Source organism: Ylistrum balloti, unplaced genomic scaffold (assembly GCF_031769215.1).
Source record: "Ylistrum balloti isolate Yb309-2 unplaced genomic scaffold, AGI_CSIRO_Ybal_v1 Utg370766, whole genome shotgun sequence".
Classification (NCBI taxonomy): domain Eukaryota; kingdom Metazoa; phylum Mollusca; class Bivalvia; order Pectinida; family Pectinidae; genus Ylistrum; species Ylistrum balloti.
This window is the reverse complement of record NW_026782449.1, coordinates 289,453-297,373: the sequence shown is the minus strand read 5'-3', so window position 1 is coordinate 297,373 and position 7,921 is coordinate 289,453.

Here is a 7,921-nt window from a genome sequence, read left to right as displayed (position 1 = left end):
CCTTTTGCACTCAAAATTATGGAGACATGTTTCGTTCAATAGCTGTGGGACATGTTTCATTCAACAGCTGTGGAACATGTTTCATTCAACAGCTGTGGGACATGTTTCATTCAATAGCTGTGGGACATGTTTCATTCAACAGCTGTGGGACATGTTTCATTCAATAGCTGTGGGACATGTTTTATTCAACAGCTGTGGGATATGTTTCATTCAATAGCTGCAGGACATGTTTCATTCAACAGCTGTGAGACATGTTTCATTCAATAGCTGTGGGATATGTTTCATTCAATAGCTGCAGGACATTGTCTCATTCAATAGCTGTGGGACATGTTTCATTCAACAGCTGCAGGACATGTTTCATTCAAGAGCTGTAGGACACATTTCGTTCAATAGCTGTGGGATATGTTTCCTTCAGTAGCTGGGGGACAAGTTTTATTACACAGCCGTGGGACATGTTTCATTCAACAGCTGTGGAACATGTTTCATTCAACAGCTGTGGGACATGTTTCATTCAACAGCTGTGAGAAATGTTTTATTCAACAGCTGTGGGATATGTTTGATTCAAAAGCTGTGGGATATTCAATAGCTGCGGGACATGTTTTATTCAACAGCTGTGGGATATTCAATAGCTGTGGGATATGTTATATTCAATAGCTGTGGGTCATGTTTCATTCAACAGCTGTGGGACATCTTTCATTCAATAGCTGTGGGACATGTTTCATTCAATAGCTGTGAGACATGTTTTATTCAACAACTGTTGGATATGTTTCATTCCATAGCTGCTGGACATTGTCTCATTCAATAGCTGTGGGACATGTTTCATTCAATAGCTGTGGGATATGTTTCATTCAATAGCTGTGAGACATGTTTCATTCAACAGCTGTGGGACATCTTTCATTCAATAGCTGTGGGATATGTTTCATTCAATAGCTGTGGGATATGTTTCATTTAATAGCTGCAGGACATGTTTCATTCAATAGCTGTGAGACATGTTTTATTCAACAACTGTTGGATATGTTTCATTCCATAGCTGCAGGACATTGTCTCATTCAATAACTGTGGGACATGTTTCATTCAACAGCTGCAGGACATGTTTCATTCAAGAGCTGTAGGACACATTTCATTCAATAGCTGTGGGATATGTTTCCTTCAGTAGCTGGGGGACAAGTTTTATTAAACAGCTGTGGGATATGTTTCGTTCAATAGCTGCAGGACATGTTTCATTCAACAGCTGTGAGACAGGTTTCATACTACAGCCGTGGGACATGTTTCATTCAACAGCTGTGGAACATGTTTCATTCAACAGCTGTGGGATATGTTTGATTCAAAAGCTGTGGGATATTCAATAGCTGCGGGACATGTTTTATTCAACAGCTGTGGGATATTCAATAGCTGTGGGACATGTTTCATTCAATAGCTGTGGGATATGTTTCCTTCAGTAGCTGGGGGACAAGTTTTATTAAACAGCTGTGGGATATGTTTCGTTCAATAGCTGTGGAACATGTTTCATTCAACAGCTGTGGAACATGTTTCATTCAACAACTGTGGAACATGTTTCATTCAACAACTGTGGAACATGTTTCATTCAACAGCTGTGGAACATGTTTCATTCAACAACTGTTGGATATGTTTCATTCATCAGCTGTGGGATATGTTTCATTCAATAGCTGTGGGACATGTTTTATTCAATAGCTGTGAGACATGTTTTATTCAACAACTGTTGGATATGTTTCATTCATCAGCTGTGGGATATGTTATATTCAATAGCTGTGGGTCATGTTTCATTCAACAGCTGTGGGATATGTTTGATTCAAAAGCTGTGGGATATTCAATAGCTGTGGGACATGTTTTATTCAACAGCTGTGGGACATGTTTTATTCAATAGCTGTGAGACATGTTTTATTCAACAACTGTTGGATATGTTTCATTCATCAGCTGTGGGATATGTTATATTCAATAGCTGTGGGTCATGTTTCATTCAACAGCTGTGGGATATGTTTCATTCAATAGCTGTGGGACATGTTTCATTCAACAGCTGTGGGACATCTTTCATTCAATAGCTGTGGGATATGTTTCATTTAATAGCTGCAGGACATGTTTCATTCAATAGCTGTGGGATACGATTCATTCAATAGCTGTGGGATATGATTCATTCAACAGCTGTGGGACATGATTCATTCAATAGCTGTGGGACATGATTCATTCAATAGCTGTGGGACATGATTCATTCAATAGCTGTGGGATATGATTCATTCAACAGCTGTGGGACATGATTCATTCAATAGCTGTGGGACATGATTCATTCAATAGCTGTGAGACATGTTTCATTCAATGGCTGTGAGACATGTTTCATTCTAAAGCATCACAATGTCTTGAATTTAAAAGCATGGAAACGTGTTTCTTTCAAAAGCATCAAGATGGTTGTATTAAAAATTATTGAGACATGTTTCATTGAAAAGAATCCAAGCAGGTGCATTGTAAAGCAGACATGTTTGTTATCAGTTCAGCACTATTATGATGTCTAAGCACGTCTATGACAGGTTATTTACTATAATACTGCAGAGTCTTTAATATTTGAGGGGGATAGATATTCGTCAATTTTGTGGGCACTCTTAATTTATGATTGTATAAGTACATGTATTGAGCTATATTAATCTAAGAAACCAATGTTTAAGAAATAGTTATTTTTAGCCAAGTTAATCCCCGGAAGATTTGATTTGATAAAGATGTTTATTTATTCAATGGTGCTTTTTAATATGATAACAGAAGTATTACTGTATATACACATTGAACCAGAAAATAACTGGAATCACTTACAGTATTGCATGCTGTGTATATCAACTTCAATTTGTATAACATAATTTGAATTTTCATGAAAATTTTAATCATTTATATTTTGGGTGGAAAAATGGATTTGAGAAAAATGCAGTGATTTTATCAGAACTAGATTTTACTTTTCTTGAAAGAGTGATAATATCATCCTTACAAAGTAAGCTGTCACCTTCACCTTTCATTGATATATATATAGTTCTGTGTACTTTTTTTCTGTCTTTATTTGTGCCTGTGATGTCCTTACTGTTTAATTCTCCACTGGTCTGCAGTAACAACCATAATGGACTCTATTATAACTTTTTATTTGTCCGATGTTCTCTGTATATGATGTAATTTATGTAATATTTGTGTCTTGATAAAGAGCAGGTTGCCTTGAAAATTTGACAATTGTCCTTATTGTCGTTATTACTACATTGATCATATATCTATCCCAGTAATACGCATCCAACGAACATTTGTTTGTCAGGATCCAGTACCAATATTGGACCATAACGTCGATATTCCTTACTAGTTTCTATATATAGAAGATCCAGAACCAATATTGGACCATACCGTCGATATTACTTACTAGATTCTATATATAGAAGATCCAGAACCAATATTGGACCATACTGTCAATATTACTTACTAGATTCTAAATATAGAAGATCCAGTACCAACATTGGACCATACTGTCAATATTACTTACTAGATTCTAAATATAGAAGATCCAGTACAAATATTGGACCATACCGTCAATATTGGACGATACCGTCGATATTACTTACTAGATTCTATATATAGAAAATCCAGTACCAATATTGGACCATACCGTTGATATTACTTACTAGATTCTATATATAGAAGATCCAGTACCAATATTGGACCATACTGTCAATATTACTTACTAGATTCTAAATATAGAAGATCCAGTACCAATATTGGACCATACCGTCAATATTGGACGATACTGTCGATATTTCTAACTAGATTCTATATATAGAAAATCCAGTACCAATATTGGACCTTACCGTCGATATTACTTACTAGATTCTATATGTAGAAGATCCAGTACCAATATTGGACCATACCGTTGATATTACTTACTAGATTCTATATATAGAAGATCCAGTACCAATATTGGACCATACCGTAAATATTACTTACTAGATTCTAAATATAGAAGATCCAGTACCAATATTGGACCATACTGTCAATATTACTTACTAGATTCTATATATAGAAGATCCTTTACCAATATTGGACCATACCGTCGATAATACTCACTACATTCTATATATAGAATATCCAGTATCAATATTGGACCATACCGTTGATATTGCTTATTAGATTTTATAATATATATATATATATATATAAAATCTCGTAATTAATATATATGCCAGATCTATGAACGTATAACGATAATCATGTGTCATGTCAATGAAATCATTTAAATCCGTCTTAATCAGAATCCATTATCAAGCCGCTTGTAATCGTTGAGTTCACTGAGGTGGTCGGGTGGCGCAGTGGTAACACACTCACCTTTCACCTATCCGTCCGGGGTTCAATTCCCGGAATGGATATGAAAAGGTAAGGGGTCACCTGCCCAAAACACTAGGGTTTTTTTTCCATGTACTCTGCTTTCCTCCCACACTAAGACCCCTCGCGCTTCCATCTAAGCTAACAAGAGTGATCAAAATAAGTTGGAAAAACTTGCTTCGCAATTGTTGTATGATAAATAAAGTTCATTATAATCATTGATATGGAAGGAAGACATGAAAAGTCCTGATGCAAGAGTATCAAGATTCTGTGTAGAAAACAAAAAGATGCTATGACGGTACTGTGAGTAACCAAAGTTTCACCAATTAGATGGGTAAGCAAAGGGCAATATGAACCAAACACTTTGTTAAACGGCACTTTTTTTTTCATCGGTCACATTTCTTTGTGTTTCTTCAAGTCTTCACTTACATGGTAACAGTACTAAGCCATGAATTATATATCACAATGGTTATTTTTCAGTTTTTGTGAAGTCGTACGAATCAAACTGTTGTTGATTTTAGTATAATATTGATTATAGTGTTGTACACCGTAATATCAGGCCCTCATTTCACTTATTCTATATACCTCATCAAATCTCTATGGACAAAAATTTGAGGTGAAATCAGGGGTCTGATTTTGATTGGTTGCATATACGGGGAAGAGAATTGAAGGCTGGTGCCTTATGATCTTAACTCTATTTTTGTGGTGTTAATGACCAAATAAAAAAAAACACCAAATATTCTCTTTCTGTTGTGAGACAATGATTATGCCACCATTCTACAAGCTGTGTTTACCTTATATTGAGTCTAAGTTCCAAGCATGATCATAAATAATTGCAGATCAAATGACAGTTTTGTTTCATTTTCTAAGAGAAAAATTTAAACTTCACAAAACTAACAAGTTCTATCAGTTGTCTTGAAAATATTGAAGGAAAAGTAATTTTTACAAATCGATGCTTGTGCTAGCTTTTTCCTTTTTTTTTTTTAATTGCCAAATCATACATGACAACAAAATAATACAGCAGTATTTTTTGATAATGACAATTACAGGATAATAGTACTCATTGACAGAGGAGGATGTAAATGTGATCATATCTACACTATACTATTGTATTGGAGTAATTGATGAACAGTATCATTCACTTCTCTGTGATATAAAGTCTCAACTCAATGGCTAGTATTTTTTATAAAGTCTAGTTAAGATGATTGAAGTATCTATTTCTTGTACATGGGACAGAAAATCTTATTTGTTACTAGTCATATTTTGTATGTAAAAAAAACTCCAGGATGCATTTCACTTGGCATTTATTCTCGTCAAAAACAAAAAAATAGATAAAAAAAGATGGATTAATACCTTTCATACAAGTGAAGGAGACTTTATGATAAAAGATTTAATTTACAATGTTTATTTTGATGATAGCAGTGTACACTTAATCACATAATATTTCACTTTCAGAATTACAAAACTGACAATCTGTGAAAGTGCTATATACATGTACAATACTTTTAACAATGAGAATGTACATATAAGCTCGTTTTTGACAATTTTCTGTAATATATGCTATCCTAACTGTGATGAAACAAGAAAATCTTTAAATAAAACATCAAACTGATATATGGCTAAAATGTACCGGTACTTGTCTTTTTAAGTCATCTGACCTGAAGGGTCATGATGACTTATAGCCTCTGTGCTTTGTCCTCCTTGCCTAAAATTTTTTGACATTTTAAAACTTTTCTCAAGTTCTACTAGTGGGATTGAGCTCAAACTTGCATGAAATGATTCTGAGATGGTCCTGACTAAGTGTTGTTATTTTTCGGGTATGTCTGAAAGCCAAGATGGCCGCCATCTTGAAAAAACATATTTTCTTTTCCAGTTCTACTGGTGCCATTAAGCTAATAATTGGTGGGAATGTTAAGGAAAGGTAGCCAACAAGGTGTTATTTTTCTGCCTTGTCAAAACACTCTGATGTCATGTCAAAACATTATGTATAGTTACACTCAGTCTTAAGACCATGTGTCTCTGATGTCATGTCAAAACATTATGTATAGTTACAAAACCATGTGTCTCTGATGTCATGTCAAAACATTATGTATAGTTACACCAGTCTTAGAGACCATGTGTCTCTGATGTCATGTCAAAACATTATGTATAGTTACACCAGTCTTAGAGACCATGTGTCTCTGATGTCATGTCAAAACATTATGTATAGTTACACCAGTCTTAGAGACCATGTGTCTCTGATGTCATGTCAAAACATTATGTATAGTTACACCAGTCTTAGAGACCATGTGTCTCTGATGTCATGTCAAAACATTATGTATAGTTACACCAGTCTTAGAGACCATGTGTCTCTGATGTCATGTCAAAACATTATGTATAGTTACAAGGCAGTGTGTCTCTGATGTCATGTCATGTGTGTCTCTGATGTCATGTCAAAACATTATGTATAGTTACACCAGTGTGTCTTAGAGACCATGTGTCTCTGATGTCATGTCAAAACATTATGTATAGTTACACCAGTCTTAGAGACCATGTGTCTCTGATGTCATGTCAAAACATTATGTATAGTTACACCAGTCTTAGAGACCATGTGTCTCTGATGTCATGTCAAAACATTATGTATAGTTACACCAGTCTTAGAGACCATGTGTCTCTGATGTCATGTCAAAACATTATGTATAGTTACACCAGTCTTAGAGACCATGTGTCTCTGATGTCATGTCAAAACATTATGTATAGTTACACCAGTCTTAGAGACCATGTGTCTCTGATGTCATGTCAAAACATTATGTATAGTTACACCAGTCTTAGAGACCATGTGTCTCTGATGTCATGTCAAAACATTATGTATAGTTACACCAGTCTTAGAGACCATGTGTCTCTGATGTCATGTCAAAACATTATGTATAGTTACACCAGTCTCTGATGTCATGTCAAAACATTATGTATAGTTACACCAGTCTTAGAGACCATGTGTCTCTGATGTCATGTCAAAACATTATGTATAGTTACACCAGTCTTAGAGACCATGTGTCTCTGATGTCATGTCAAAACATTATGTATAGTTACAAGTCTTAGAGACCATGTGTCTCTGATGTCATGTCAAAACATTATGTATAGTTACACCAGTCTTAGAGACCATGTGTCTCTGATGTCATGTCAAAACATTATGTATAGTTACACCAGTCTTAGAGACCATGTGTCTCTGATGTCATGTCAAAACATTATGTATAGTTACACCAGTCTTAGAGACCATGTGTCTCTGATGTCATGTCAAAACATTATGTATAGTTACAAGGCAGTCTTAGAGACCATGTGTCTCTGATGTCATGTCAAAACATTATGTATAGTTACACCAGTCTTAGAGACCATGTGTCTCTGATGTCATGTCAAAACATTATGTATAGTTACACCAGTCTTAGAGACCATGTGTCTCTGATGTCATGTCAAAACATTATGTATAGTTACACCAGTCTTAGAGACCATGTGTCTCTGATGTCATGTCAAAACATTATGTATAGTTACACCAGTCTTAGAGACCATGTGTCTCTGATGTCATAAAACATTA